Below are 11,297 nucleotides of genomic sequence, written 5' to 3'. Positions count from 1 at the left end.
TTTTTCTTCAGTTCTCTCAGCGTAAGAAATGCTGAGCATGTACTCTATTTTTAGTTCTAGATTTTACATTTAATTTTTAAATTCACGCTGTGCTGTTTTGTAGCTGCTGTGAGATATGGGTATTTAAAATTTTTTCTACAAATGGATTTCCAGTCTTGTCAATATCATTAGTTGAAGAGAATATCTCTAAACCATTTAATATATTTTGATCCTTTAGCAAAGATAAGTTGACTATATGTGGATGAGTTTACTTCTGGGTTTTCAATATTGTTTCATTGACCTATGTATCATCCATTGTTCCAGTACCAGGCTGTTTTCATCATTGTGGCTATGTAGTTTTTATATCAGGATGTGAGAGGTTCCCTGCTTTATTTATGTTTAGTAATGATTTATATATCTGGGGTCTCTTTCTTTTCTATATAAAGAATGACATTAGAAACTGAACTGTTTTTACAATTGTATTCATAGTTCAATTTATTGAGTCATGGTGTGGCTTTGTGGATTAATCCACTGGACTGAAAAGTTGGTTTGAACTGCAAGGTCAGTGGTTCAAGCTCACCAGCCATTTGTTGTAACCCTATACATAATTACTTTGGGTCAGAAATGACTTGATGGTACATGCTCTCCCATGTAAACTATCACTCAATTCACAATAAAAACTTATTTTTAAAAAAGTTGGAGATAGCAATACTGTATGGCTTAGCTATTCCTCTACCAGGTTTATATTGTCAAGAAAAAAGATCCTTGACACAAGTAGAAAGAAGCACACCCATGGTTATTGCAGCACTAATCATAAGAGCAAAGAGATGGAGACAGCCTAAATGGCTATTAATGGAAGAATGGACAAACAAACTTGGGTACATAAACACAATGGAATGCTAGGCAACACTGAAGAATCATAAGGAATCTATGTAGCACGTCATAACATGGATAAATCTGGAGGACATTATGCTGAGTGAAAATAGTCAATAAGATGAAAAATATTATGTAAGACCACTATCGTAAAACCACAAGAGAAGCCTCTTTATTCTGAAAGAGGCATTCTTTATGGGTATCAGGGGTTAGAGGGAAGAGAAAGTAATTTACTGGCTAAAGGGTATACACGTGTGAACTCTGGTGACAGGGAGGTTGGGAGAAAAATGTTCAACACAGGTGAAGACACATGGAGGAATTCAAGGGTTAAAGGGGACAGCTACATGGGCAGATACACATGCTGAATGGGTATGGGAGTGACAGTGTGTGTATACCCACAAATATATAATTGTTTGAGAGAGGATATTTGTACATGAGGATTTACCTTTGCTGCAAACACAACTATGCATGTTATGGAGCTCTGTTGTTGTTAAGTGTTATTGGGCAGGTTCTGACTCATGGTGGTAGTGGTTATGCGCCGGGAGTGAGTTCTGACTCACAGCAAACCTGTGCAGGGTTTCCAAGGCTTTAAATCTTTACAGGAGCAGAAAGCCTCACCTTTCTCCCTCAGAACAGCTGGTAGTTTCAAACTGCTGACCTTGTGGTTCACAGCCCAATTCATAACCACTATGCTAGCACATGTATAAAGTTTCCAAGGCTTTAAATCTTTTGAAGCAACAGAAAGCTTCCTCTTTTTCCCACAGAGCTACCGGAAGGCTCGAACTACAGACCTTGTGGTTCATATGGAGCATACAGGGGAAACATGGTAAAAAAAAATTTTTAGATATTACCAAACACCTTGAGAAAATGAGTTTGTGGACCTGGGTTCTCGGGAATATAGTTTCAGGGGACACCACAGTGAATTGGCATAGCATAGTTCTCAATGACAATTTCTACATCTTAATTAGGTAAGCAGTGACAGGAATTTTAAAAACTAATGATTGGTCATTTCTAGTATAACTATTTATGATGTCTCCATGTACAGAGGAAAGAAAAGTGATGATAACTGAAGACACGTGAAATCAATTAGTCCAATGGACTAATGGCACACATGCACATCAGTCTCCATGACTCTGAGACCAGAAGAAATAGATGGTTCCTGGTTACCACTACCAACTGCTCTGAAATGGATCACATTAGAAGGTCCCGGATAGAATGTGAACAAATATGGAGCAAAACTCAAACCTATAAAAATATAGGTCAGAAAGAGACTGGTGGAACCTTAGAACATATACCTTGGCCACCCTTCAGGTCTGGAACGAAACTCACCCTGGTGGCCCAATTTTTAGCCAAGTAGTAGATAGGTACATATGTGGGCAACAAAGCTAGTAAGGTATGTTCACCATGGACTAGTCAACCATTACAGATCATAAGAGCAACATTTAGCTAGTGATAAATTCCAAAAGTGCTGGTAATGTGGATGGAATGGAAACAAGAAATTCTGTGAAAAAGTGGAATACTTGTTACATAGATAGGATTGCAATGGAGATGAAACAAAATGCATGGTTTGTTGAATGTGATGATTTGCTCTATAAACCTTCTACTTAATTCACAATAAAAATCTTCAAAACAAAGAAACAAAATAATTAATTCATTGACAACGTAAACCTTTTATCCATTTAGCATGATGTAGCGTATTTGTCATACTTGTGAGTTGCTGTGATTCTGGAAGCTATGCCACTGGTATTTAAATACCAGCAGGGTCACCCATGGTAGACAGGTTTCAGATGAGCTTCCAGATGAAGACAGAATATGAAGAAGGAGTGACGAACTACTTCCAAATATTTAGTCACAGAAAACCTTATGAATAGCAGAGAAACACTGTCAGATACAGTGCCGGAAAATGAGCCCCTCAGATTGGAAGGCACTCAAAATGCAACTGAGGAAGAGATGCCTGCTCAAAGTAGAGTTGACCGTGATGATGGTCATTCATATTTTTTTCTTTCTCTCCTGTCTTTTTAATAACCTTTTGGCTTCTTTATATTTGTGGTCCTTGATATTCCACAACTCAACTGATCTTTTGGTCATTAATGTTCAATATGTCAAAACCATTCTTGAGACCATCTCTAAATTCAAATAGAATATACTCAAGGTCTTACTTTGGCTCTGCGGACATGTTTTAATTTTCTCAGATTGGACTCAAACTTGCATATGAGCAATTTATGATCCATTCTTCAGTTTGCTCCTGCCCTTTTCTCACTGAAGATCCTGAGCATTTTCATTATCTCTTTTCACAAATGTAGTCGATTTGAATCCTGTGTGTTTTCATTTGGCAGGGTCCATGTGTATAGTCATCAGTTATGTCTTTTAAAAAATTTTTTTTTTTTTTTTGCAATAAACAAATCTTTGATATTGAAAAAGTCTGTCTTGCCATCTCCACCTTCATTTCTATCGTCAGTTCTGATCCTTTGTTTCTAGCTTCTGGATTTGAATCACCAGTAATTATCAAAGCAACTTGATTGTATGTTTGATCAATATCAGACTGGAGAAACTAGTGAAATTTTTCAATTTCTTCAATTTTGTCATTAGCAGTCAGTGCATAAGTTTAAACAATACTCATATTAACATATCATCATTGGATTGCTGTTGTTGCTAGTTGCCATCGAGTCAGTACCGACTCACAGCGCCACTATGCACAACAGAACAAAACACTGCCTGTTCTGGCACCAGCCTCACAATCATTCCTACGCTGAAACCACTCCTGCTGCGACTGTGCCAATCCATCTTGTTTGGCGTCTTCCACTTTTTCTCTGACCTTCCACTTTACCAAACATGATGTTCTTCTCCAGGGATTGTTCCATCCTGATAATATGTTTGAAGTATGAGAGACTAGTTCTGGCTATCCTGACTTCCAAGGACTACTCTGGCTGCACTTTTTCCTACACAGATTTGTTTGTTCTTTTGGTAGTCCATGGTACTTTTAATATTCTTCTCTAACACCATAACTAAAATGCTTCAATTATTCTATTGTCTTCTATATTCATTGCCCAACTTTCACATGCATATAAGGTTATTGAAAATACCATGGCTTGGGTCAGGGCACCTTAGTCCTCAAACTGACATTTTTGTTCTTGAACAAATCATGTGCAGCAGATTTTCCTAATGAAAAGTATTGTTTAATTTCTTGACTACTGCTTCTATGAGTGTTGACAGTTCACTTGAGCAAAATGTTATTTGTTGAGGATTTTTGTTTTCTTTACACTGAGTTGCAACCCGTACCAAAGACTGTGGTCTTTGATCTTCATCAGTAAGCATTTTAAGTCCTCTTCACTTTCAGTAAGCAAGGTTATATCATCATTGCAGACATGTGGATATTATCTTGTCACTGACAGTATTGTACAACAGATTCAGGATAGATTTTGAAATGTTCTTATAGACAATTAATGTGGCACCACCACTCACCACTCTTCAGTTTATTATTCCCTGCAAAGTACAACATATGATCATGTGGTTAAAAATAGACAATTGTATTCCATGTCAGCTTGCTATTGCCCAGAATATCAATTTTCATCTGTTCCATACCATTTCTGACAAATTCCAAATTTCCTCAATTCATACTTCATACATTCCAGTTATATTATTGGTGGTTGTTTGCAACTCTTTTGTATAATTTTGAGTAGTGTTGCATAAGCAAATGAAAGTCTTGAAAGTTTTGTTCCATTCACATAATTAATGTAGACTATGCTTTGAGAGTATAGCTCTATTTTGGAAGAAGTGCAGCCAGAGTGCTCCTTGGAGGCCAGGATGGTTAAGCTTCGTCTCTCATACTTTGGACATATTGTCAGGAGAGAACAGTCGCTGGAGAAGGATGTCATGCTGGGTAAGATGGAAGGTCAGAAAAAAAGAGGAAGACCCCCAATGAGATGGATCAGCCAGGTGGCATCATTGATGGTGTCAAGTGTGGCAGCAGTGGTGGGGTTGGCCCAGGATTGGACATTGTTTCGTTCTGCTGTGCATGGGGTCGCTATGAGTTGGTTCTGACTCGATGGCACCTGACTACAACAACATACTTTGAGAAGCAAGGGGTATCATTGTGGATGCCAGATGGACCTTGGCTAAAAGCAGAGAATACTAGAAAGATGCATATATATTTTTTTCATGACTGTTCAAAGGCATTCGGTTGTGTAGATCATAACAAATTACAGACAACATTGTCAGAAAATACGTATTCTGGAACACCTACTCTTTCTTGCTGGATGTGAAGATATAAAATATTTACTGATTAATATCAAAGACTATAGCCTATGGATTTCACCTTAATGTAAATAAAACAAAAATTTTCACAAGTGGATCAATAAATAACATAATGATAAATGAAATATTTGAGTTTTCAAAGACTTCATTTTCCTTGGAACTACAATCAACAATCATGGAAGCAGCAGCCAAGAAATCAAAAGACATATTGCATTAGGCAAATCTGCTGCAAAAGACCTCTTTAATGTAACAAAGAGTAAAGATGTTAGTTTCAGGACTATGGTGTACCTGACCCAAGTCATGGTGTTTTCAACAGCATGTGAAAGCTGGACAATGAACAAGGAAGACTTTAGAAGAAACAATACATTGGAATTATGATTTTGACAAAGAATATTGAAAGCACCATGGGCTACCAGAAGAACAAACAGTATAGCCAGAATGCTACTTAGAAGTGAGGATGGAAAGACTTCCTCTATTGATCTTTGGTGCTATTTTCTGTAGCTGGATGTTCAAAACCTGACTAGAGGAAGGAAAAGGAAGGGGGGGGGGGAGTGTAAATCACTACAATCTGATGAATTTTACCTATACTTAGGGCTGTAGTAGCTTAAAATACCAACCAAGAGAGAAAGACTCTTTACAGAAAGGATCATTCCCATCCCCTCTGTACACAACCTTGATAAGGATGGGCAACTTAGACATTGGCTATCTAAAATGGAAGAGAAGGGGCTTTAAAGGCATGGAGTGACTGGCTTACAAGTTTTCAAGAGGGAGTTTAGATTCAGACTGTGTGTGTGTGTGGGGGGGGGTAAAGGTAGAATCCTCACTGAGTTGTTTTCATGCTGTCTAGACAGGTCTTATGAAAGGAGATGGGGACAAGACTCTCATGATTCAATAGTGAATAATTGTTATCATAACTAATTGTGATTGTCATAACTGTAAAGGTAGAAATTTTGTAACAAAAAGGGGTGAGTGGTCAATTTTACAGTCCCAGAACAGCAAACACTGGGACCATCAAGGGAAAAGAGCAGGAACAGTGATGCCAGAGAAGGAGGCAGAGATGATGACACAGAGAGATGGAGCTGCTGAGGATTCTAGACTCAGAGAGGAAGAAGGGATGTGCTGGTGACTGGGGGTAGGGTGTGCCCTTTGGCTGTTTGAATAATTGCATATTCCTGAATGTTCTGGTGCACATCCAAAACCAACCAACCAACAATCAACCAAACAAAAAACAGAGGAAACAGAAGCAAATACTGTTGAGTAATGAAGCATGCAGGGGATTGTAATCATTGCAATGAAATGAACTGATGTTCCCCATGTAAACTATCACTCCATTCACAATAAAAACTTTTTTTAAAAAAAATAGTACAACAAGCTGATAAACAAGTGAAAAACGTTTAAATTTTTTTGAATCTGTATATTTTTCTTCTATCTCTTTCTGTCCCGTTTATTTCTCTTCAATTTATCTGTGGACTATACCAAGTAATTTATCCTGTAGAATTATTTATCCAGATTATGCTGACTGCATCCCTGCAGCAAGTTTAACATGCTCCTCTCTTATCTTATTTTCTTGTACATTAATTTTGGGATTTAAAAATCAGATTCAGTAACAATTTTATGCTATTATTATTGTATAGCTAGTGCTTTGTTTTCCTACTTTGTTTCTGTTGTTAAGTGTCTTGAATCAGTTTCCTATTCATAGAGACCCAGTATAGGGTTTACAAAGAGCAGCTGGTGACTTAGAGCTGCAGAGCATTTGATTAGCAATTCAGTCCTTATCCTATGCAGCACCACCCCAGGACACTGTGTTATCCCACTAAGAAGCACATAACCATTGTATCATTTTTGATGATTTTAGTAACTATAGATGTGCAGTATTTACATCCATAATTTTTTGTGTTGCTTCATATATTATTAGCTGAATGTATTCTCTTCATTTATCATTTGATTATCTAGTGTAATTTATATAAAAAGATAAAATGAATATTTTACTCTTTACTACTTCTCAAAACACTGAGTTGATTAACTATCTTTCAAAAATGAAAAAAAAATTAATATTATTATTACCATCATCATACAATAAATCATCTTTCTATTATTGTATCATAAAATAGGAAATTTATATACAGTTATAGCATTTCAATTCATTTGAATTTTATCTTTAATGATGGTGATATTGTCTCATTGTTAGTGTTTGGGAGATTCTTGAAATTGGTTCTTTCTCTTTATAAAAACTGGTAATCATTGCTACTTAATAGTATGATAAGATAGTCCAGTTTCATCTTTTCTATTTCTTAACCCAACCTTGGAATTAGCTAATTTTTCAAGAAGTCCAGGTCATTTTTAATTAGAAAATAATATTTTAAGAAGAGACTATAATCCATTAATACCTAGAAAGACATTGCTCACACAAACAGTGTTGCTTCTATTACCTACTTTTCACTTAGAAAGCTGAGGCCATCAGATTCTTTTCTAATGAGAATAACTTAATGGTTTTTGTAGTTGCCAACCTGTAACTCTTCCATTTCACTTTTCTTTCTAAGACAGAGTCATGTTCTGTACTCATTATACCATCCAAACTATTTTTGCTCAACCAGTTCTCAAATCCTTCCTCTTTCCTATGGAAACATTATATCATTATTATTGTATGGCTGCATCACAATCTTGTTCTATAATGATGTTGTTAGGTGCCATCAAGTCAGTATCAACTCATAGCAATAGAATGAAACACTGCTCAGTCCTGGGCCAACCTTACAACTGTTGCCACACTTGAGCCCATGTGCTGCCACTTTACCAATCTATCTTACTAGGGGTCTTCCTCTTTGTCTATGATCCTTCATCTTACCAAACATGATATCCCTCTCCAGTGACTGGTCCCTCCTAACAATATGTCTGAAGTACGAGAGATGAAGTCTGGCCATCCTGGCATCCAAGGAGCACTCTGGCTGCACTTCTTCCAACACAGAACTGTGTTCTTTTGGCAGCCCATGGCACTTTCAGTATTCTCCTCCAACACCATAACTCAATTGAATCAATTCTTCCACGATCTTCCTTATTCACTGTCCACCTTTCACATGCATATGAGGTTATTGAAAATACCATGGCTTGAGGCTGGCGTGCCTTAGTCCTCAAGCTGACATCTTTGCTCTTCAACACTTTAAAAAGGTCTTGTGCAACAGATTTGCCTAAAGCAATATGTAGCTTAATTTCTTGGCTGCTGCTTCCATGAGTGTTGGTTGATCCAAGAAAAATGAAGTCTTTGACAACTTCATTTTGTTTCTCCATTGTAAGAATTTTGTTTATTGGCCCACTGGTGAGGATTTTGTTTTCTTTCCATTGAGGTGCAATCCATCCTGAAGGTTCAGGTCTTTGATCTTCATCAGTAAGTATTTGATGTTCTCTTCACTTTCAGCAAGCAAAGTTGTATCATCTGCATATCACAAGTTGTTAATGAGTCTTCCTCCAATCTTGATGCCGCATTTTTCTTCATATGACCCAGCTTCTCAGATTATTTGCTCAGCATACAGGTTGAATAAGTATGGTGAAAGAATACAACCCTGTCGCACACCTTTCTTAATTTTAAACCATTCAGTGTTGCCATATTCTGTCTGAACAACTGCCTCTTGGTCTATATATAGGTTCCTCGTGAGCACAATTAAGTGTTCAGGAATATTCATATTTTGCAATGTTGCCCATAGAGCTTGCCATAATCCACACAACCGAAAGCTTTTGTGTAGTCAATAAAGCACAGGTAAACCTCTTTCTGGTATTCTTTGCTTTCAGCCAAGATCCATCTGACATCATTAATGATAACCCTTGTTCTATAGTGACAGTATTAGAAATAAATACTACATGACAAACTTTACTACATAAGACATTATAACTTCAAGTTGTTGTTGTTAAGTGCCATCTAATTGGTTCCAACTCGTAGCGACCTTGTATAGGATTTCCAAGAAGCAGCAGGTAGGTTTACACTGCTGACCATGTGGTTTGCAGCTTATATATATATATTACTAAAAGAATGTAGTGCCTAAAAACGTTTGCAATAAAAGCATTCATAAATTTATGTAGTAAAACAGCAGTAATATCTACAACAGAGATGCCATCTGGTAGCACTGGAAACATTTCAGATTGGCAGCTCTAGGGCTTGCCAATTTAATTTACTTTTATCCAACAATAATTTACTAAATATTCACTCATATAAAATTCATGTCAGTTTCTGAAACATCAAAATATAAATATATATATTTTATTTTCCCTTTCCCATTCAATTTTCTCCCCGAGTCATATACCTCACATTAATAGTTTCCTGAATGATGCTTTAAAAAACACTTCTCACAAATATTTGTTTTCTTGAATATGTAATATGACAAGTGTGATCTCTATAATTTATAATACTTCTATCAATTAAAAAAATCTATGATTCTCAGATGGTATCAATGTTAGCTGACCACTTACAATTCAACTTCAGTTTAAAAATACATATGTATTTACAAAATAATTTTAAGATAAAAAACCTTTAAGAGAATATAAAGACCTTATAGTCTCATAGTGATTAAATTCCCACAATCACATCTTAACCAGAACAGATTGCCTTCCCAGTATTAGAAAATCCTTGATAGTGAAAAGAATGTGGACTTTAGTCTCATTCATTCATTCATTCACTTATGCATCCATATATCCATATTTAATAAATGCCTACTCTATTTCAAGCTTATTCCAAGGGCATCAGGTTAAAAAAAATGGCAGAGTAATAATTGAAAAATTTATCTAGTATATTAAAAGTTGATAAATGCTCATCAGTAAGGGAAAGTGAAGTAAAAACAGCAATGAAGCTGCAAGGTAAACCCTACAATGTTCAATAGACTCCTGTGAACGTGGATGGAGACCTAGTTGGTCAGCAGTGTGGCAAAACCTGGGGATTCTTGGGCTCAGAGTCAGTGACATAGCCACAGAGGACTAGAGTGGAGAGAGAAGTGTCCAGCTGATAAGAAGAGAGGGCATATGCATAAGAACACCCACACTTGCAGATAATATCCACTTGACCTGGCTTCAATGATAGGATGATCAGAGCTCAACTAGAAGAAGAAAGAAGAGGAAAAAAACAGTAATCCAATACAATTTGATGAACTTGACCTACAACTATGGATGCAGTAGCTAAAAAGAGGAAATAAATATTTTCAGTAAGGATCATTCCCACCCACTCCATACACAGAGTAGACAGGGATGGGCAACTTGGACATTGCTACCCAAAATGGGGGTGGGGGGAGCTACAAAGGCAAGAAGTGACTTGCTTACACTGTTTCAAGAGGGAGCCTAGATCCAGAGGGCATGGAGGAAGGTAGAATCTCCAAGTAGTATCTAATCTGTCTGGGTGAGGCTGATGAAAGTAGATGGGGATAGGTCCCTTGTGATACAATAGTGAATAATTGTTATTAGGACTGATTGTTAGGATTGGAGATGTAAAGGTAGACATTTTGTAGCAAAAGGAGGGGAATGATTGACTTTGCAGACTAGGAGTGGAGGTCCCTGGGACCATCAAGGGAGAAGAGTGGAGAGCTGGACTCTACCCAGAGAAGCTGTGACGCCATAGATGGACGTGGAGAGATGGAGCGGCTGGGGACTTTAGATGCAGAGAGGGAGACAGGCTGTGTGCTGATGACTGGTGGGCAGGCTTGCAGGGTATACCCTTTGGTTGGTATCTGATGATGCATGGAGCAGATTGTAACCATGGCAATGAAACGATATACAATAGGATGAATGTAAAGCTAATGTTCTCCCATGTAAACTATCACATAATTCACAATAAAACAATAAAAACAACAACAACAACAAATCCCCCAGAGGGAATTGAAGCAAATACTGTTGAATGATGATGCATGGAGGGAATTGTAATAATTTCATTGAAACAAAATATGACAGGATGAGTGCAAAACCTATGTTCTCCCATGTAAACTATCACTCAATTCACAATAAAAGCTTGAAAAAAAAACAAAAGGTTGATAAATGCTATGGGGGAAAGAGGCAAAAGAGGAACATGAATTTTAAAATAGTATTGTTGTTGTTGTTGTCAGGTGCCATCGAGTTGGAACTGACTCATAGCGACCCCATGCACAGCAGAACGAAACAGTGTCCGATCCTGGGCCTACCTCAATACTGCTGCCACACTTTATGCCATCAATGATGCCACCTGG

The sequence above is a fragment of the Chrysochloris asiatica genome, unplaced genomic scaffold (genome assembly GCF_000296735.1).
Source record: "Chrysochloris asiatica unplaced genomic scaffold, ChrAsi1.0 scaffold00016, whole genome shotgun sequence".
In the NCBI taxonomy this organism is placed as follows: domain Eukaryota; kingdom Metazoa; phylum Chordata; class Mammalia; order Afrosoricida; family Chrysochloridae; genus Chrysochloris; species Chrysochloris asiatica.
Note: the sequence above shows the minus strand (reverse complement) of the source record.